Here is a 23,821-nt window from a genome sequence, read left to right as displayed (position 1 = left end):
ACTGACTTATAGACTTTGAAAAACTTATGGTTTCCAAAGGAAACAGTTTGGGGGTTTGGGATGGAAATGCTATATCATTATACAACTATAAATGTAACAAATTCATTGAGTAATTAAAAAAAAGAAATTAAAATTTAAAAAGAAAAACAAAAAATAAAAATAAAATAAATTGTTATAATAGCAGCCGAATGCTAACTATATATCAATCTCTTATTGTCCTGATTAAATAGAAGAAATAGAGAATGTAAATTTCTGCTGAGTAGAAGAAGCTAGAGAACCCTTGAGACTAATTCACATTTCTCAGAGGAGGGAGGTAGAATTGTAGGAACTGAATGATTAAAGAAGTTTATAATCAATTGCTTTTATAAATGATTCATAGTATAGTCCAAACTCCAGCCTCAGAGCACAGAGAATAAAAGCCTCAGAGGGAGAAACAGATAGTAAGAAAAGAAGAGATTCTTAGATGGGATCACCCAGCAGGGATGAGGAATTCAAGGATGAAATTGGGAAGATGATAGGAAAATCTGTTATATCAATCAGTCACTGAGCTGAAAGTTGCCAATACGATTAATGCATTAGAAAGATTCCAGAGAAGAATGAAGTCCTGCAAATCCACGGGGAAGCTGAGTTTCCATGATCAAAGGTTAACATCACTGAACACAAAGGGCGATCTCTCACCACAAGGACAAGAGCATTATTCTGCAAGGGAATAGGATGTCTCATCACTTTACTGGAACTCTTTGCAATGAAAAATGGGCATGTAGAAAAAAATATATTCATTGATACGATCTACTAATTCTTGAAAAATAATGATGTCTCCCCCTCAAAGTTTGCTTTAAAAAATCAGGTTGCTGGAAGTTCCCCTGGGGCACAGGGGGTTAAGGATACAGCACTGCTGCAACTGTGAGGTAGGCTGAAGCTGCAGCTTGATTCCCACCCTGGAACTTCCACAATCGGTGGGTACACACACCCTACACACACACACGCACACACATGTTGCTGTTGCTTGACTATTTAACATTACAGAAAACCTACCCAAATACTGGAAATATTCTGAAAAGTGTCATCACAGCAGAAAGAACCAATCAAGTGTGCATCTTAATTAATATGCAGAGTAGACAAAGAAGCTATACTCAATTAAAGTGCTAATATACCTAGAGGAAGAACAAGTGAGCAGAATTCAGGGAGGGAAAACTGCGTTTAGAGAAAAGACTTTTTTAAAAATATGAAAAGGCATAGTGAAGGATGTACCAGTAATGACAGTGAAACAGTTCTTTGGAAAATATAACAACCACTGAAAACATCTTTTGATGCTTCATTATTTACATTGAAAAGGAAGTGAATTGACAGGTCTAAATTACCCATGAACCTAAAAACATATCATGGAAAATCATGCTACATGACCAAAGAAAATAGAATATAATAGGTAAAAAAATAATGGAGTATCAAAGAAAATTTCCCAGAATGGTTCACAGTGGCCCAGCTAGCTACTACAGCTTTCGGGGGGAGTTGCACTCCCACAGAACAACTGCACAGGACCGCCAGGTCCCTGCAGGACACCCTGCAGGCCAGAAAAGCTACAACAAGCTTGGCCAGACTGTGAAAAGATCTGCCTAATTCTCGGACAGTCCTTCCGAGTTGGGCTGCCCTGGGGAAGAGCCTCTTAGGTTCGCAGTGGCCCAGATAGCTGCTCCAGCTTGGGGGTTGCTGCACTCCTGAGGAACAGCTGCCCAGCACCACCAACCCCCTGCAAGAACCCCACAGCCTAAAAACACCAGAACAATCTCTGCCCGGCCGAGTGAAATCTGCTACCATCGTGGTGTGGACCTCCCAGTCCTGTCTGCCCTCAGGAAGTCCTCCTTTGCTTCAAAGAGACCCTGTTAGCCCCACCAACACTCCAGAAAAGCCACACTGCCTCAAAAAAGACTGACCAACAATGCCAGCTCTCAGGAAACATTCCACAGCAGTGACAAGGCAAACACAGCCTGGCCACAGAGAGTACAACTCCCTCAGGAAAAAGAAAACAACAAGCAAGATGAAGAAGCTGAGAAATCACCCCCAGTCAAAGCAACAGGAGAACTCACATAAAATAGTCAACAATGAAACAGATCTTCGCAGTCTGACAGACCTGGAGTTTAAAAGGGAAATAGTGAAAATACTGAAGGAATTAAGAGAAGATATGAACAGTAATACAGACACCCTCAGAAAGGAACTAGAAAATATAAGGAGGAGCCAAGAAAAACTAGAAAATTCATTTGCAGAGATACAAACTGAACTAAGGGCAGTAAAAACCAGAATGAATAATGCAGAAGAACGAATCAGTGATATGGAAGATAGAATAATGGAAATCACCCAATCAGGTCAGCAGACAGAAAACCAAATCAAAAAACAGGAAAGCAATATAAGAGACCTATGGGATAATATAAAGCGGGCCAACATATGCGTAATAGGAATTCCAGAAGGAGTAGAAAAAGATAAGGGAATGGAAAATATATTTGAAGAAATTATCGATGGAAACTTCCCAAATCTAAAGGATACTGAGTTCAAGATACAGGGAGCACAGAGGGCCCCAAACAAATTGAACCCAAATAGACCCACACCAAGACACATTATAATAAAAACAGCAAAAGTTAGTGATAAAGAGAGGATCCTAAAGGCAGCAAGAGAAAAGCAGAATGTTACGTACAAGGGAACCCCCATAAGATTATCAGCTGATTTCTCTACAGAAACACTACAGTCCAGGAGGGAATGGCAAGAGATATTTAAAGTGCTAAAAGGAAAAAATATGAAACCTAGAATGCTCTATCCAGCAAGAATATCATTTAAAATAGAAGGGGAAATAAAAATTTTTCCCAACAAACAAAAACTTAAAGAATACAGCAACACAAAACCCAGGTTAAAGGAAATATTGAAAGGGCTTCTCTAAACCAAAAAGAAAGGAAGGAAGGAAAGGGAGGAAAAAGAAAAAAAAAAAAAAGAGGAAGAACTAGGCCTGAGGAAACCACAATCAGAGAGCAGTCACTCAAGTAAGCCAGCATACAGATTTAATCATGAACATGTTTCAAACAAAATAAAATTAAAAAAAAAAAAAAAGAGTCATCAAAATCATAAAATGTGGGCAAGGGATGTTAGGAAATAAGTAGATCTTTTTGTTTGTTTGTTTGTTTTCTTCTTTATTTTAATATAGTAATGAAGTATTTGAACCTACAGGACCATCAGGCTAAAACACACAATTATAGGAAGGGGTTAGCATACTTAAAAAACAGGGCAACCACAAGCCAAAACCAAATATTGCATTCACAAAAAATGAAAAAAAAGCAAAAAAAAAAAAAAAACCCACTCAAGCAGATAATAACAGGAGACCATCCAACCAAAAAAAAAAAAAAAAGAAGAATGGAGAACATAGAATCAATCAACAGGAACACGAGGTTCAAAATGGCCATAAATAATCATCTATCACTTATCACCTTAAATGTCAATGGACTGAATGCTCCAATCAAAAGACACAGAGTGACTGAGTGGATAAAAAGGCAAAAACCTTCAATATGCTGCCTCCAAGAAACTCACCTTAGGACAAAGGATACATATAGATTGAAAGTGAAAGGGTGGGGAAAAATATTTCATGCCAATAGACATGACAGGAAAGCAGGAGTTGCAATACTCATATCAGACAAAATAGACTTTAAAAGAAAAGACATAAAGAAAGACAAAGCAGGACACTATTTAATGATTAAGGGATCCATCCAAGTAGAGGATGTTACTATCATCAACATATATGCCCCAAATATAGGAGCACCCAGATACATACAACAAATATTAACAGACATAAAGGGAGAAATTGATGGGAATACAATCATAGTAGGGCACTTTAATACCCCCCTCACACCAATGGCCAGGTCATCTATACAGAAAACCAATAAAGCAACAGGGATCCTAAAGGAAACAATAGAAAAGTTAGACTTAATTGATATCTTCAGGACACTACATCCAAAAATATCAGAATACACATTCTTCTCAAGAGCACATGAAACATTCTCAAGAATCAACCACATATTGGGACACAAAGCTAACCTCAACAAATGTAGGAGCATAGAAATTATCTCAAGTATCTTCTCTGACCACAATGCCATGAAATTAGAAATCAACCATGGGAAAAGAAATGAGAAAAAACCTACTACATGGAGACTAAACATGGAAGGAAATTAAAAAATACCTTGAAACAAACGATAATGAAGACACAACCTCTCAAAATCTATGGGATGCTGCAAAAGCAGTGATCAGAGGGAAATTTATAGCGATACAGGCCTTTCTCAAAAAAGAAGAAAGATCCCAAAATGACAAGTTAACCCTCCACCTAAATGAATTAGATAAAGAAGAACAAAAAAGACCTAAAGTCAGCAGAAGGAAGAAAATTATAAAGATCAAAGAGGAAATAAAGAAAAAATAGAGATTCAAAAAACCATAGAGAAAATTCTTGGAAAAGGTAAACAAAATTGACAAACGCCTGACCAGACTCACTAAAAAGAGGAGAGAAAGAACCCAAATAAACAAAATTATAAATGAAAAAGGAGATATCACAACAGATACTGAAGAAATACAAAAAAAAAAAACATAAGAGAATACTATGAACAACTATATGCCAACAAATTTGACAATCTGGAAGAAATGGACAATTTTCGAGAATAACAGCCTGCCAAAACTGAATCAAGCAGAAACAGACCAACTGAACAGACCGATCACTAGAAATGAAATTGAAGAGGTCATAAAAACACTCCCTACAAATAAAAGTCCAGGACCAGATGGCTTCACAGGCAAATTCTATCAAACATATAAAGAGGAATTGGTGCCCATCCTCCTTAAACTCTTTCAAAAGGTTGAAGAAGAAGGAATACTCCCAAAGACATTCTATGGTGCCACCATCACCCTAATTCCAAAACCAGACAGAGATACCACCAAAAAAGAAAACTATAGGCCAATATCTTTGATGAATATAGATCCAAAAATTTTCAACAAAATCTTAGCCAACTGAATCCAACAACATATCAAAAAAATCATACACCATGACCAGGTAGGGTTCATCCCAGGTTCACAAGGATGTCAACATATGCAAATCAATCAACGTCATACACCACATTAACGAAAGTCAAAAATCATATGATCATCTCAATAGATGCAGAAAAAGCATTTGACAAAGTCCATTCATGATCAAAACTCTTGCCAAAGTGGGTATAGAGGGAACATTCCTGAACATGATCAAAGCCATTATGGCAAACCCACAGCAAATATAATACTCAATGGGGAAAAACTGAAAGCCTTCTCACTCAAATCTGGAACAAGACAGGGATGCCCATTCTCACTACTGCTATTCAACATAGTTTTGGAAGTCCTAGCCAGAGCAATTAGACAAACAAAAGAAATAAAAGGCATCCATATAGGAAGAGAAGAGATCAAACTGTCACTGTAGGCAGATGACATGATACTATACATAGAAAACCCTAAGGACTCAACCCCAAAACTCCTTGAACTGATTCATAAATTCAGCAAAGTAGCAGGATATAAGATTAACATTCAGAAGTCAGTCACATTTCTGTATAACAGCATGAAATATTAGAAAAGGAATACAAAAATACAATACCTTTTAAAATTGCACCTCTCAAAATCAAATACCTCGGAATACACCTGACCAAAGAGGTAAAGTACTTATATGCCGAGAACTATAAAACTTTAATCAAAGAAATCAAAGAAGATGTAAAGAAATGGAAAGATATTCCATGTTCCTGGACTGGAAAAATCAATATTGTGAAAATGGCCATACTACCCAAAGCAATCTACAGATTCAATGCAATCCCTATCAAATTACCCATGACATTTTTCACAGAACTAGAACAAACAATCCAAAAATTTATATGGAACAACAAAAGATCCAGAATCGCCAAAGCAATCCTGAGAAACAAAAACCAAGCAAGAGGCATAACTCTCCCAGACCTCAAAAAATATTACAAAGCCACAGTCATCAAAACAGTGTGGTACTGGTAACAAAACAGACAGACAGACCAATGGAAAAGAATAGAGAACCCACAAATAAACCCAGACACCTATGGTCAATTAATCTTTGACAAGGGAGGCAAGAAAATAAAATGGGAAAAAGGAAGTCTATTCAGCAAGCATTGCTGGGAAACCTGGACAGCTGCATGCAAAGCAATGAAACTAGAACACACCCTCACACCATGCACAAAAATAAACTCAAAATGGCTGAAAGACTTGAATATACGACAGGACACCATCAAACTCCTAGAAGAAAACATAGGCAAAACACTCTCTGACATCAACCTTATGAATATTTTCTCAGGTCAGACTCCCAAAGCAACAGAAATAAGAGCAAAAATAAAGCAATGGGACCTCATCAAACTGAAAAGCTTTTGCACAGCAAAGGAAACCAAACAGAAAACAAAAAGACAACTTTCAGAATGGGAGAAAATAGTTTCAAATGATGCAACCGACAAGGGCTTAATCTCTGGAATATATAAGCAATTTATACAACACAACAGCAAAAAAGCCAATCAATCAAAGGGAAAATGGGCAAAAGACCTGAATAGACATTTCTCCAAAGAAGATATACAGATGGCCAGCAAACACATGAGAAAATGCTCAACATTGCTAATTATAAGAGAAATGCAAATCAAAACTACCATGAGATACCACCTCACACCAGTCAGAATGGCCCTCATTAATAAGTCCACAAATAACAAGTGCTGGAAGGGTTGTGGAGAAAAGGGAACCCTCCTGCACTGTTGGTGGGAATGTAAACTCATACAGCTACTGTGGAGAACAGTTTGGAGATACCTTAGAAATCTATACATAGAACTTCCATATGACCCCACAATCCCACTCTTGGGCATATATCCGGACAAAACTCTACTTAAAAGAGACACATGCACCCGCATGTTCATTGCAGCACTATTCACAATAGCCAGGACATGGAAACAACCCAAATGTCCATCAACAGATGATTGGATTCGGAAGATGTGGTCTATATACACAATGGAATACTCCTCAGCCATAAAAAAGAATGACATAATGCCATTTGCAGCAACATGGATGGAACTAGAGAATCTCATACTGAGTGAAATGAGCCAGAAAGACAAAGACAAATACCATATGATATCACTTATAACTGGAATCTAATATCCAGCACAAATGAACATCTCCTCAGAAAAGAAAATCATGGACTTGGAGAAGAGACTTGTGGTTGCCTGATGGGAGGGGGAGGGAGTGGGAGGGATCGGAAGCTTGGGCTTATCAGACACAACCTAGAATAGATTTACAAGGAGATCCTGCTGAATAGCATTGAGAACTATGTCTAGATACTCATGTTGCAACAGAACAAAGGGTGGGGAAAAAATGTATACATGTAAGGATAACCTGATCCCCTTGCTGTACAGTGGGAAAATTAAAAAAAAAAATTTCACAGAATGAAGGAGAATGAAAGAACAGTATGGATGGGATAAAATTGAGGGCTCTACAGAGAAAAAGAGAGGGAGGGGAAACAAAAGGAAAAACAAAAAGGAAAGGATTTATACCATTTTGAAAGAGGAAAACAAAAAGTGTTTCTTAAATTCTACCTCAACAATAGAGGATTAAGAGAAACAAAGGAATATGGATACACAAGAGTGGCTAAGACACAGAGAACAGACTGGTGGTTGCCAAGGGGGAGGCGACAGACTGGGAGCTTGGGGTCAGTAGATGTGAACTCTTACATTTAGAATGGATAAGCAATAAGATGCTACTGTACAGCACAGGGAACTATATCTGGTCTCTTGGGATAGACCACAATGGAAGATAATAGAAGAAAGGGAATGTATAGATGAGGTACATACGACTGGGTCACGGTGCTGTACAGCAGAAATTGGCACAACTAAAGAAACTGGCATTGCAAATCAACTATACTTGAATAAAAAAATTAAACAGTGGCTACTTTCAGTTGCGCAGGCATCATCAAGAGTTTTAGTTTCCTTTTTGAATATGGAAGATCGTTTCAAGATGAATTTTTAAAAAACTCAATATTCTGAATCCCCAAGATTCGTATAAGTACACTGAAAACATGAACAGAATACATTAATTAAAATCATGAATAAAGTTAAGATGGGCAAGGGGGCCCTACTGTAGAACACAGGAAAATGTGTGTGAATGGGTCACTTTGCTGTACAAGAGAACTTGAATTGTAAATCAGTTATACTTTAATTTAAAAAAAAAGGTAAGATTGCTGTGACTAAGTAAAATTAAGTGATGTAATAACATTTCAATATGTAGTTTAGTATTACCTTAACAATTTCATATTCAAAGACCCAATAGTGATGTTTACAATCGAAGGTAACAGGAAAAAAAACAACTGACATTTACTGAGCACTTGCATGTTCTAAATTTTATTTTTCTTTCTCATATTCACACACAACTTTAGGAAACATATCATAGGGCGTTAAGTGTCAAGAAAGACAGACAAATGATGTATTGACACATGCAAATTTGGGGTAAGAAGATTTAGAGGAAAACACTAACACAGACATGAAACTCATTTTCTATTGATTTGTTTATCACCAAATTAATCCTTGATAAAGAGAATCTCAGCCTCCTGCAGAAGGAAGTTCATTTACTAAATCCAACTTTGAGCGGTTGGTAGTTTTGAAACAGGCAGAAGCTTTGGCTTCAGAAGTGGTTGTGTTCTGAGAGCTCTTGCCCTAAATCTACAGATTGTGTTTAGTTTTCAATTGCTGCTTCCTGTCTTCTAGATTAATGACTCTCTGAAAAAGCTGATACCTGGCATATTGGAGCACCTTTCATTTTGGGATGAGTTAACTCATTTTTAGATATTTATTGAGTGTAATATCTTAAGACTGATGTTGGATATTGTCAAAGAACACAAAAGGAGTAAACTTAGGGAGATGAGGATTTTTATCAGTCCACTGTCATAATATGCTTTGATACAGGTGTAAGTAAGTTTATGGTCAAAAGAAACCCCAAAACTATTGATTGTGTACCTTAATTTTACCTAGTAATTGTTAACATCTTTGATAAAGCAAGTGTTGAATAAATATTCTCTGAATGGATTAATTAGTAGTCAAGCACAATTGCTGTTATGTTTGACTCTACTGCTCTAATTTTTTATTAAAAGTTTTATTATGAGAAAATGGTAGATTCATATTCTCTTAGAACTCATATACCCTTTAATCCATTTGTCCCAATGACGACATCTTAGAAAACTATGGTAAAACATCCTAAGCAAGATTTTGGCATTGACACATCAAGATCCAGAACATGTCTATCTCTACAAGGAGCTTTCATATTGTCCTTTTTTAGCTGTATCTACTTTTCCCCTACCCACCCGAACTCCTGACAATCTCTAAGTTGTTCTCTACTTCTATAATTTTGTCATTTCAAAATGTTATATAAATATGATCACACCGCTTGTAACCTATTGGCATTGGCTTTTTTCCACTCAGAATAATTTTCTGGAGGTTGATCCATGTTGTGGCTGGAATCAAAATTTGTCCATTTTTATTGTTGCATAGTATTCCATGCTATGGATGTACCACACTTCATTTCACCATTAACTGGTTGAGGGATGTCTAGGTTGTTTACAGGTTTGACTACTACACATCAAAGTATTATATACATTTATGTATAGGTTTTTTTTTTTTTTTGTATGATCATTCCTTCACTTATCCGGGATATATGCTCAGAAGTGCAGTTGCTGAGTCATATGATGATTGTTCCACTTTATTTTCCCAGAACAGATGTCTGAGGGATGCAGCTTCTTCATGTTCTTGCTAGCATTTGTTGTCACTGTTTTCTTTTATTTTAACCATGTTGATAAGTGGATAGTAATATCACATTGTCATTGAGTGATTTTAATTTGCATCTTTCTAATGGCTAATGATATTCACCATCTTTTCATATTCTTAATTGCCATGTGTATATCCTCTTCAATAAGATATCTGGTCATATTTTTTGCACATTTTCTATTCAGACTTTTGTAATGATGAGTGTTGATGTAGATAAAAAGAAAAACAGTCTATTAAAGTCTACTAAAGATTATTGCAAGAGAGTTGAAAATATGTTCCCCATAGTGTATGCCTGTAGCTTGTATATTCCTCCTCTTAACATGATCTGTCACAGAGCAAAAAAAATAATAATATGGATACAATCTAATTTATCAATTATTTTATATGGATCATGTTTTGGTATTTAATCTAAGAATTTTTGGTCTAATCCTAGACCCCAAAGTTTTTTTCCTATTAAAATATTTTATAGTATTACATTTTATATTTGTCTGTATCTATTTCAAGTTAATTTTGTGCAAAATATGAGATTTAGGTTAAAGATTTTTTTAAATCTATAATCTATGGATATCCAATTGTTCCAGCATCATTTGTTTTAAAAAGGTATTCTTTTTCCATTGAATTGCTTTTTCTCATCTGTCAAAAATCATGTTTTTGTGAATTCAGTTGATGCATGTGTTTCTCTTGAATCAACAGCAGTCTTGATTACTGTAGGTATATAATGTTGGAAAATTGAGTAAACTGATTTTACTCTCCACCGCCTTTTATTTTTTTTCATTGTGCAGGTAGTTTAGTTTCTTTGCTTTCCATATAAATTTTGGAATAATATTATTTATTCTATAGAAAAACAATTTGTCTGCTGGACTCGAAAGCAATTCAATTCTGCTGGAATTTTGAAAGGAATTGTTTTAAAACTATTATCATCTTCAGAGAGATCTATAGATATCTTTGTGATATCAGATATTCAAATTCATGAGCATTTGAATTTCTTTTTTATTTTATCAGTGTCCTGTAGTTGTCATTCTGACAAGACCTGTATTTGAATTTTTAGATTTGCATCTATTTTTTTTTGTTGTTGAATGACTAATGATATTGTATTTTTAATTTTGGTATGAACATGTTCTTTGCTAGCTTATAAATGCAACAGATTCTGGAAGGTTTATCTTGATCTTATAATCTTATTAAACTCCCTCATTATTCTGGAAGTGTTTTGTAGAGTTTTTTGTAATTTCCTATGTAGACAATTACATCATCTGCAGATAATGACAGGTTTTTTTTTTTATCTTTTTTTTCTCGTCTGTAGAATTTTAATTTTTTTCTTGCCTTATTTTATTGGATAGAACTTCCCGCATTATATAGAAGAACTTAGAGTAGATGCCCATAACCTATTAAATTTTATTAAGTGCTTTACCTTCTTCAAGTGATAAGATCATCTTTTTTTTTTCCTTTTTTATCCTGTTAATATGGTTGATTTTATTTATTAATTTTCAAATGGTGAGCTAGCTTGCAACAGTGGAATATATCCCACTTGGCCATTTATATATAATTATTTTTATATAGGGCTGAATTCTATTTACTCAGATGTTTTAATGAATTTTTAATCCATATTCATGAAGGAGACTGGACTTTAGTTTTCTAATTTTGAGCAATTTTTATTTGGTTTTGATATCAGGTAATCACTGGGTGATAAAAATGAATTGGTATATGTTCTCCCTTCTATTTTCTGGGAAAGAGTTTGCAAAATTAATGTGAATTCTATTTAAACATTTGGTAGAATTCTGCAGTGAAATTATTTGGGCCTGGAAATTTATTTATATGGAGTTCCAAAATTAAAAATTCCATATCTTTAATAGTCATAGAGCTAATAAAATTACATCTTTTATACCAGATGCTCTGTGGAAGTCTGTGTTTTTGAGGGATGGTGTATTTTATCTAGGTTGTGAATTGTATGTGTGTAGAGTTGCTCATTGTATTAACTTATTATCCTTTTGATAGTCATAGGGTCTGTGGTAATAATCACTGCTTAATCCTGTAGTGTTAGTTTGTGTCTGATCTTTTTTTCTAGACTTTTACCAATTTTATTGATTTTCCCAAAGAACCAACTTGTTATTTCACTAATTTAATCTAGTTTCTCTGTTGTGAATCATTGATTTGTGCTATGACCTCTATTTTTTTTAAAGTTTTGTTTGGGTTTATTTTGCTCTTCTTTTGGAGGGTCTTTTATTATTGATATGAGACTTTTTCTCTTTACTATCATAAGCAGTTTGTGCTATAATTTTATCTCAGTACCTCTTAAACTGTGTACTATAATTTGTGACACTTTGTATTTCATTTTCATTAACTTCAGTACATTTTTTTTCTTATATTGAGATGTATTCTTTAATCCATGGTTTACTTAGTAGTGTGAAATTTAGTTTCCAAGTATTTGTAAATTATCATATTGTTCTATCATTGATTTCTTGTATGATTTTATTATGGTCAGGGAACTTACTCTGTATGATTATACTTTTTCCAAATTTTTTGAGTTTTGTCTTACAACTAAGGATATCTTCTGCTATAGGTTCCATGAGCACTAGAATAATATGTGCACTGGACTGTTTTATTGTAAAGTATTAAATAAATGCTTAGATTCCATTGGCTAAGAGTATTGTTTTTCTGTATCTTTGCTGACTTCGTCTAGTTCCTCTATCTACTGATGAGAGACATTAAAATCTCCCACTATGACTGTGGATTTTTCTGTTACTTCCTTCAGTTTTATTAATTTTTATTTCTAATATCCTATATTCTGGTCTTTTGGTGCATACACATTTAAGATTAATATGTCTTCATATTAGATTGGTCCATTATGATTATGTTAGGAAGTTCTTAGTTTCTTATAATTTTCTTTGCTTTGAATCTTATTTTATCTGATATTAATGGATACTACTAGTTTATTTTAATTAATGTTTGCATGATTTTTTTTTCTACTTTTTACTTTTAACCAACCAATGTTATTATTTGAAGTGAGGTTTACCGTAAACAATCTATATGTGAGTCATATTTTGTGATTCATTCACCAATCTCTGTTTCTTTTTTTTTTTATTTTTTTTTTGTCTTTTGCCTTTTGTTGTTGTTGTTGTTGTTGCTATTTCTTGGCCCGCTCCCGCGGCATATGGAGGTTCCCAGGCTAGGGGTTGAATCGGAGCTGTAGCCACTGGCCTACGCCAGAGCCACAGCAACGTGGGATCCGAGCCGCGTCTGCAACCTACACCACAGCTCACGGCAACGCCGGATCATTAACCCACTGAGCAAGGGCAGGGACCGAACCTGCAACCTCATGGTTCCTAGTCAGATTCGTTAACCACTGCGCCACGACGGGAACTCCCAATCTCTGTTTCTTAATTAAAACACTTGTACTATTTATATTTAATGCAATTATTGATATTTTAGGGCTTAGGATTACTGCTTTTTATTTAGTCTCTGTTTTTCATTTTTGTTCTCTTTTTCCTATCATTTTGCAGGTTACTTAGTTTTTTTTTAAAATTTCATTTTGATGTGTCTAAAGTTACCTCAAATATATGTTTTGTGTATGATTTGTCATTGACTGGTTTGTGTCTTACATTTTTTCTGCCTTTAAGGTAATGACAACTTAATAGGGGAGCTGGATATATGAAAAAGCAAATCCAATAAGTTATGTCAGATAATATATCTATATTAAGAAGATAGTTTAGAAATATATTCAGCAAAGATTAAAATTAAGTTTGTTTAAAGGAATGAGTATGCCCAAGAAATCAACCACCAATTCAACACGTTTCATTAAAGATTGAGGGTTATAACAATATACACAGATAAGAGGCCAAGCATATCGTTAGAGATTTCCAAACAATTTAAATGAGCCGTGAGGATATAAATATATCTCTGAAGGAGATAATGAAAAATATTTTTCTTTCTTTTTTTAAATGGTGGAAAAATAAAATTTACCATGATAACCAATATTTTTGGGCACACCCATGGCCTACAGAAGTTTCTGGATCAGGGATAGAATTTCCAAATTGTCTGAACCCTGTTGAATTCCCACAGCAATATATCAGAGTTCCTGTTTTTGAACATCTTTGCCAGCATTTGACGTTGCCATTGTTCTGGATTTTGGCCATTCTAACAGACGCCTGGGAGTATCTCATTGGTTTTTCATTTGCATTTCCCTGATGACCTGTGATGTGGAACATCTTTTCATGTGCTTATGTGCTATTTGTATATCTTCACCAGTAACATGGCTATTAGGAACCGCGGCCCACTTACTAACTGGCTCCTTTTCTAATTGTTGAGTTTTAAGAATTCTTTGCATATTTCCAATCAGATGTGTTGATGTAAAGGAGCTTTATCCGATGTATCGTTTGTAATTTTTTTTCCAGGCTGTGTCTTATCTTTTCATTCCCTTGACATTCTTTTTGCAGAGCAGATGTTTTTACTCTTTTTTTTAATTCATTAATGTATAGGTGATTTACAATGTTCCTTCAATTTCTGCTATACAGTTAAGTGACCCAGTCATACATATATATGCACTTTTTAAAAATTTTTTCATGAAGTTCACTTTATCAGTTATTGCTTTCATGAATCATGCTTTTGGTGTGGTAGCTAAAAGTCATTGCCAAACCCAGAAACATCTAGGTTTACTTTTATGTTGTCTTCTAGAAGTTTTATACACATTTAGATTTGAGATTTATTTTAAATAAGCTTTTGTAAAGAGTGTAAAATTTGTCTAGATTTTTTTTTTTTTTTTGCATGTGGATGTCTAGTTATTCTAGCACCATTTGTTAAAAAGGCTATATTTACTTCATTATACTGCCTTTGCTTCTTTGTAAGATCAGTTGACCATATTCATGCAAGTATTTTTCTAGGCTATCTATTCTGTTCCACTGATCTATTTTTCTATTCTTTTGCCAATATCACACCATGTTAAAACTGCTGCTTTATAGTAAGTCTTAAAATTGTTAGTGTTCGTTTTCCAGCTTTATTCTTCATCATCATGCTGGCTCTTCTGGGTCTTCCGCCTCTCCACAAAAACCTTTGAATCCCATTGTCAATATCCATCAAACAACTTGCTGGGAATTTAATTGAGATGTCATTGAATCTACAGACCAAATTGGAAGGAACTGATATCTTGACAATATCTTTCCATAAACACAATATCTCTCAATTTATTTAGTTCTTCTTTGTTTTCATTCATCAGAGTTTTGTTGTTTTGCTCATATAGATCCTGTATATGTCTTAATATGGTTTTATGGAAGTATTTTTTTGGGGGGGTATTGTCTTTAAAGTCAAATTTCACTTGTTCATTGCTGGTATATATGAAAGGAATGGGTTTTGTGTATTAACCTTGTATCTTGAAACCTTGCTGTAATCACTTGAGTTTCAGTTTTTTTGGTTGATTTATTCAGATGTTTTACATAGATTTTCATATTATCTGAGAATAAGCACAGTTTTCTTTCTTTCTTCTTAATTGGCACGTCCTTCCCCCCCCTCTTTCTTTTCTTATTTCATTAGCTAGGACTTCCTACACATTGTTGAAAAGGAGTGCTGATAAGGGGCATCCTTGCCTCTGGGAGAAAACTTCTAGTTTCTTATCATTAAATTTGATACTAACTGTAGGTTTTGTTTAGATATGTTTTATCAAGTTGAGGAGTCCCCCATTATTTTTAATTTACTTAGAATTTTATCATGAAAGGGTGTTGGATTTTGTCAAATGCCTTTCTGCATTTATTGAAATGATCACATGATTTTTCTTTTTTAGACTGTTGATGTGATGGATTACATTGATTAATTTTCAAATGCTGAGATATGCGTGTGTGCCTGGATTAACTTCCACTTGATCACAGTGTGTAATTCTTTCTTATACTTTGGTGGATTCCATGTGTTAATATTTTATTGAGGATTCTTGCATCTATGTTCGTTAGAGATATTGTTCTATAGTTATCTTTACTTGAAATATCTTTGTCTGGTTTGTTATTAGAGTAATGCTGGCCTCTTAGAATGAGTTAGCAAGTATGCGAACTTGCTATCCTGCTTCTATCCTCTAAAAGAGACTGGAGAATTGATATAATTTCTTTCTCAAATGGTTAGTATAATTCACCCGTGATCCCATCTGGAACTTATGCTTTCTGTTTTCAAAGGTAATTAAGTATTGATTCGACTTATTTAATGGATATAGGCCTATTCAGACTCGCTGTTTGTTCTTGTGTCCTTATCTGTCCATTTCTGATAGACGGATGTTAAAGTCTTCCATTGAGTTTCTTAAATCAATTTTTATATTTTTCCATTCTGACATTTCCACTTGGTTCATTTTAAATAGTTTCTTCTTTTATATAGTCTTCTTGAAGAGTAACTGGGCCATTTGTTAAGAAACAACATCACGAGGCAAAAGGCCAAATGACATACAGGGACAATTTGGAGGCCCCCAGCCCACAGGCCTACAAGATCCAGGCTGGCCTCAGCCTGCGATTTTTCCGCACTGCCCCCAGACACACCCAAACCAGTCCATCTCAGAGTGCTAGCCTGGCATGGAGAAGGAGAAGGGAGTGGCTTTAAATTTAAGTCCAAGTGAATTTAACTCCAAGTTTAAAAGATGTCCACTGCATCACTCAGCAAGATATCCCCTCTCTGGGGAGAAATGAAGATGATCAAATCTCACCTTGTGTCCTGAATAAACACCGATGCTACTTTGCTAAAATTTCTCTTTTTCCCCCTGTTTAAGCAGGTTCATAATTGTGCAATGACACAATTTATGATGTGTGTTTTTAAATCTATCTCAAATAATTATAATGTGCCTGCTATCTCAGGGCTTTCATCTATTCATGGTTTTTTTTTTTTTTTTAATTCCAGCTGATATTTTCCTAGTTCTTTGTATGACAATTGATTTTAAATTAAAACCTAGATACTTTACATATTGTGTGGTATTATTGAAATAGCTTATTTAAATCTACATGTACAGCTGGCTTCCCCTGATGCCACTTATACAGAGGAAGAGGACGCACTATTGTACTGCTGCTTGCAAGCACACATCAGTTTCCCCAGTCAGCACCTGCTGGACCCCCGCCTCGGGAAGAAAGGGCTACTTGGCTAGGAATGAGAGTTCCAGCTCTGAACTGGACTTCTGTTAATCCCACCCTTGCTACGAGATGTAGCAGTACTAGCTATAATGCTACCAATGCTACTAGTAGTGCTACTGCTGCCCACCTGGCTTCTCCTGATACCATGGTGGGATGCAGGGGTATGCTTCATTTCTGCTGGGTTGTGGTAAAAGTCCTCTTACCTATTTGGCCTCCTCTGGTGTTTATTCAAGACCACACCACTGCACAGAGGAAGGCAAATCTGGTTAGTGCTTGGCTGAGGTTAATGTTTGGGCTCCACATTGAGATTCCATGGACTCTGTGAAGGAGGAGTCTTGTTCCCACCCACCAGGGATGAAAAACGTAGGTTCCCACTTACCTGGACTTTCCTGGCACCACCTTGCTCTACCTGGATCCCTAATTACAGTCTGGAAAGGCGAGAAGTCCAGGGCCCATTTGGTCTTTGCTGTCATGGGAACAGTGAGGACCGAGTGGTTTTCCGTAAGTGTTTGGCTGGGATAGAGAAATTAATATCTAAATTTTTTTCCTCTCTTGCTAGTCAACTCCTTTATAGGTTGTTCTCCTAAGAGTAGGCGCTTATTAAGTTTTTTTTTTTTTCTTTGGTCTGGATCGATTAGCATTTCTGGTTTACTGGCTTTTTCATTCTGAGTCTGGGATATACACGGGAAAAAGCAAACCTTGGAACGCATCCTTGTTTGGATTTCAATGTCCCTGGCTCAGTCCACCTTCTTCTTCTTTTAAAGTCTTCACTTTCCTTTATATCTAATATCCAGGTGTTTGAATTGTGCTTCCTGGAAGAAGTCAAGAGAACTACAGCTACATTTTCCCTGAAGCAGGAACTGCTAGAACAGTGCTAATATTTGAAAATTACTTTTCATTTATTTTATAATAGACATCAAAAATATCATTGCATTTTTAAATACAAAACATGGCTAAAAGGCTAATAATCCTGTTAAATGGTAAGGAGGAGTTACTAAACTTTTAATACAGGTGTCTGTGAAAAATGGTGAGTAAAAATCCTTTCTACCAAGCTTACACACCTTTCTGAAGCTATGTGGAAAGAAAACAAGGAGAAAAGTGTATACAGTATTTTAAAATCTTTTAGAGTTTTTGGAATATATAAAAATATAGTGGTAAATTACAAAACACAATCAGATGGAAAAACTATTCCTTTGTAATTATATACACATTTTAATTTAGTAAAAGTATAATAAAACTAATCTGTGGGAGAGTTATATGTGCATTTAAATATAGAGATTTTGTAAGAATCTGTAGAAAGTTCACATGACTATATAGAAAATGCTATTTGTTAAGATTAAAATGGGGAAAGGGGGACCTAATCAAATTTATAAGCTTTTTCGCAGCAAAGGAAACTGTAAACAAAACTAAAAAATGACCTATGGACTGGGAAAAAATATTTACAAACAATGCAATTGACCATGGCTTGATTTTAAAAATATGCAAAAAGCTCAGACACTCAATAACAAAACCCAAGCAAAAAATGGGCAGGAGATGTAAACATTTCTCCAGAGAAGAAATACAGCTGGCCCACAGAAGCATGAAAAGATGCACAACATTACTAGTCATTAAAGAAGTACCACAAAACCACAATGAATTATCACCTCACACTGGTCAGAATGGTCACCATTAAAAAGCCTACAAATAACAAATGCTAGGGAGGGTGTAGAGAAAAGGGAAAAAGGGAACTCTCCTACACTGTGGGAATGTAAATGGGTATAGCCGTTACGGAAAACAGTATGGGGGTTCCTCAAAACACTAAAATTAGAGTTGTCATATGATCCAACAATCTCATTCCTTGGGCATATATCCAGAGAAAACTCTCATCTGAAAAGATGCAGCACGTCTATGTTCAAGGCAGGACTATATACAGTAGCCAAGACATGTAAGCAACCTATATGTTCATCAGCAAATGAATGGATAACAAAGATGTAGAACGGGATACTACCCATCTATAAAAACTAATGAAGAGTTCCCATTGTGGCTCAGAGGAAATGAATCTGACTAGCATCCATGAGGATGCAGGTTCCATCTCAGGCCTTTCTCAGTGGGCTAAGGATCCGGCGTTGCCATGAGATGTGGTGTAGGTCACAGAGGTGGCTCAGATCTCATGTTGCTGTGGCTGAGGCGAGGCCAGTGGCTACAGCTTTGAGTCAACCCCTGGCCTGGGAACTTCCATATGCTGTGGATGCAGTTCTAAAAAGACAAAAATGAAAGAAAGAAAGCTATTTGCAGCAACATAAATGGACCTAGAGATTATCAGACTGAGTAAAGTAAGTCAGAAAGAGAAAGACTAAGACCACTTATATGTGGAATCTAAAATATGACACAAAGGAATTTATTTACAAAACAGACTCAGATGCAGAAAACAAATTTATGGTTATCAAAGGAGGAAGGGGGTGGGGGATAAATTAGGAGTTTGGGATTAGTAGATACAAACTGTTACATATAAAGTAGATAAGCAACAAATTCCTACTGTGCAGCACGGTGAACTATATTCAATATCCTGTAGTACACCCTAGTGGAAAAGAATGGGAAATGGGAACACACACACACACACACACACACACACACACACACAACTAATCACTTTACTGGATACCAGAAACTACTATAAAGTTGTAGATCAACTATATCAATAAAACATAAAATAAAAATATAAATTGGTAGCACAAATCCAAGCATTTTCCAAAAACAGTATAATTTAATTATATGTAATATTGATATAAAACTATATTTACCTCTATGTATTGTGTAGGAAGGGGTTGCTACCTATATTTTTTCTTCAATTCTATTTTGAAATTGTTTTTGGTGACAAATTTGGTAGACACAGGGGTTTTTTTAAATAATGGAACGTGATAAAGATTATCAAACACTTTATAAGGAAAAAAATCTTACACTGTGAATTACCAAAAAAAGTTAACTACAAAAACAATCCCAAAGTAGTTACAACAGCAAGACTAAGAACAACAACAGCAAAAATATTGCCCAGTGTGTGACTTACTAATAATACATGGCTTATTTGCTTACTTCTCACGTTTGATATATTCCCATGCCTCCCAGATACAGAATTCCTCTTGTTGATTGCTCAGGCCATAAACGTGAAAAATGAGCAAGAATCTCAGGACTACAGAGGTCCTCTAAGTAAGAATACTTTTTAATAGTTAAATGCTATACAGACTCAAATAGAATGCAGACATGTTCTTAGAATGCAGATAATATTCAGCTCCTACCTGCTGTATATTAGTTTAAGGGTTTTGTAGAAAGCAAAATTAAAGAGGAGCATAAAATATTTTTTGAAGGTGTAGACTCTTCATAGTGTTTGCTTCGATGAACCAGCTTTAGAAAAATATAGATTTAAAATTTTAACATCTAAAATGAGTGCCTTATTAGTGTCAAAATGGGGTGGGTCTATGCCAAGGCATCACTTTGTATTGGTGAGGAACATAATGATAATTCTCATAATTAGATAGCATATTTAAATTTACTGTGTTTCAGCATGAACAGCAGATGGAAATTGTCTTTGTTAAGTTCAATAGGAACATCATGCCAAAAAGATGCCTAGAGGATAATTAAAATTGAATTTTTAAGAAACATTAATATTTTGATGTCCATAGAAACCCAAGTTAAATTGGAAAACGACTCGACAATAATTTAATGGCACTGTTTCATGGGAAAGAAAGAATTGGGAGGGAGTGAAGGTGACTGCAGGGTTGAAGATGGCCATGGTTTTGGTAAAGTGGGTATATTCTGATCAGAGACATCAATAGGTAAGACAAACATAATAATATGCAAAGGCTGTAAAGGGAAATGGTTAGAAAGTGAAGTTAAATGTTAAGGAATTGGGCTAAATTGTATAATTATTAAATTGACAATGAAAAGAAATGCATTCTTCATGTGAAAATTCGGTCACTTATTTCACTTAAAAAACTTAGAATACAACTGCAACTATGCATTTGAACAAATGGCCTTCTACATCCTGGGTTGCGCTTAAATAACTCTTTTATAAATTAGTATTAGGGTTCTTCCGAAAGAACTAGGTCAATTAAAAGTTAGTAAAGCCAGAAGTCCAGATGGCACTGAATTCACCCAACTAAAATTAACTCTCCTGGATTTGGCTTATTCTCATTATTCAATTATTCATGTGATATATATGAAAATCTGGCAAACTGGAAAATTGCCAGTAATTTGCTCTGTCAGTGGAAGATGACTCAGTTCACCTAATTACAGATTTAGACACAATAGGTGTCTCCTCTTTCCGCTTAGATATTTTTTAAAGCAACTGATTCTGTAATTTAAAAAAAAATCAAAAGTCAAAATAAAATCACTGGTAATTTAATTCCCGTAGCTAGTAGCACAAGTAATCATTCCCATAAAAGTTAACAAGTAGTTATCCAATAGAGAATTAACACCCAGTATTGAATAAAATGATAAAGTTTAGGCAAAGCAAACCTGTTTTTGCAATATATTGTTTTATGACCTTGAGTAAATCATGTTATTACTCAAGATTCTTAATTTTCTATGCTATAAAAAACATGCAATGCACTTTTAAAATGCAAGTGCCTTTTTCACATTTCTGGTTTCCTGCTTTAAATCTATATACTTTTGTAGAAGTAGATTTACACACTTAAACTTATCAAGATAAAGCATAGCTCTAGATAGCTGGTCTGAATTTATATAATTTTGCAAGGACTAGTATCCTAAAAATTCTCCTCTACCATCATATCATATGTACATAATTTAAAAATAAAATGTTGCTTGTTTGCTTGTTCACTATTTTGAGCAATATTCAACTCATACTCTGTGAAAATAATCACTATAATACACCATGACTCAATAATTATTTTCTCACCAAAGACTTGCAATGACCCTGAGAAGCATGTGTAACTATTTTCACTGTTTTATAGGTGATAAAGTAAGGCATAATCACGTTAAATATTTGCCCTATCTGAAATGGTGTTTAAGTCATACTGCCCAGTAGAAACATTTTATGACCCACAAACATTCTTGATAGCATCTGAGCAGGAAGTTGACATGAGCATAAGGTAAGTAAGAGATGGTTGTTGTGACACTTAGGCTAGAAAGAGGTATCTGAGTTTGTGGGTGGTGTCCTTAGATTATCATTATGCCTCATTTCTCTATTAATTTTTGTTTTTAATTCTAGAATTCTGGTTGGGGCTCAGCAGGTTAAGAACCCTACTAATATTCATAAGGATGCAGATCTCTGGCCTTGCTCATGGCTTAAGGATCTGGCATTGCTTGGGGCTGCCACATAGGTCTCAGATGTAGCTCAGATCCAGTGTCGCTGTGGCCAGTGGCTGTAGCTTTAACTCAGTCCTTAGCCTGGGAACATCCATACACCACAGGTGCAGCCCTAAGGAAAAAAAATAACAATAAAAAATAATTTAAATTTTTTTCATACAAATTTTAAAGGTCATCTGTTTACAGTCATTACGAAATATTGGCTACACTCTCCACGCTATAAATATACCCTTGAGACTATCTTAACATAATGGTTTGTGCCTCCCACCCCTTAGAGACCCCAGCTGGTAACCACTAGTTTGTTCTCTATATCTGTGAGTCTGGTTCTTTTTTGTTTTATTCACTAGTTGGCTATATTTTTCAATCCCACATATAAGTGATATCAGACAGTATTTGCCTTTCTCTGACTTATTTCACTTAGAATAACACCCTCTTGAGTCCAAGGGATATCTGAATTTAAATAAGCCATCTTGGAGGCCACTGAAACATTCTGGTTGTGAGAAAGGTGTGACCAAATATCATGACAGGAATGAAAAGAAATGAAGAAATGGCAAGATATGTACTTTTATTTATTTGCAATATGACCTAATGAAAAATGTAAATTGCCTTTAGAGAGGATAGAATTATTTTTGGATTAAAGACAAAGATGATGGTGGAGAAATAGGCAATATTTTAGAGAAAAGAGTCATGGCCTGGGTCTAGTTGATTAATTTGCAACATAGCAGATATCTCTGTATTTCAACTGGGTAGACCAGTTGTTTGTTTCCTGTGGACGTGCTCACTTAGATAATCAAGATTCATTGACAACAATGACAGTTACATTTAGACATGAGAATGAGGTAAAGACAACAGGTCAGGGAAAAAAAATTATATAAAATGCTCTATCTCAAAAGTATATGAGGTAATCCCTGTGCACAAAATTCATAAAATATTTTAGGCTCTTTAAATAAAATATACTCATAATAATAATTACCTGATCTTTATCACTGCTCAAATTTTATATCCTTGCTTAACAGTAAAAATTACACTTGGCAGTACTAATTCCCAAAACAATGAAAACTGTCTGGTACTGAGGAGTGCAGTGTGCAAAATTCTCTGTGCACTTGTCACTTTACAGATTTGAAATAAAAAAAGTTCTATTTAGGCTCAGTTAAATGGCATTTCTGAAATTTAGGAGTAATAGTTATGAAACATGAATTAAAAATTAAAGCATAATTGGTATTAAAACATTTTTAGGCTTTTTTAAAATTGAATGCACTGAACTCTATTTCAAAGCATCTTTAAATTATCCCTAAAAATGGGAATAATGTATTTGGTCAAATATCAGAGAGATCTGGGCTGTTCCAAAGTGAGTATGTTATGCTCCCATCTCTCTTTGTAAACTCAAATAGCCTTATCATAGATGCACCTAAGATGTTAGTGGATAAAAAGAAATATCACATGTTAATTTAAAGTAGTTAAGTTTTTATCATTGTATGATGATATTTACTCCTACAATTCAATATCTGATTTTTTTTCATAATTAAAATATTTTCAAGGTAGATTTTAGTCATGAATAATGCTAAGCCAAGGCTTATCTCTACCAAAAATAAACAAATA

At 34.9% G+C, this 23,821-nt stretch overlaps 1 protein-coding gene across 7 annotated transcripts in view; it reads right to left on the bottom strand.

Annotated features, from left to right (window-relative positions):
* The window catches only part of BRINP3 (BMP/retinoic acid inducible neural specific 3), a 407,019-nt gene that overhangs the window by 202,006 nt on the left and 181,192 nt on the right, over window positions 1-23,821 (bottom strand). The gene's annotated exons all lie outside the window — the stretch shown is intronic.

Source organism: Sus scrofa, chromosome 10 (assembly GCF_054392235.1).
Source record: "Sus scrofa isolate SSC_HxYL_T2T_F1_AM1 chromosome 10, Sscrofa_HxYL_maternal_Yorkshire_Landrace_v2.0, whole genome shotgun sequence".
Classification (NCBI taxonomy): Eukaryota; Metazoa; Chordata; class Mammalia; order Artiodactyla; family Suidae; genus Sus; species Sus scrofa.
Note: the sequence above shows the minus strand (reverse complement) of the source record. Positions and strands in the feature narration are given on the sequence as shown.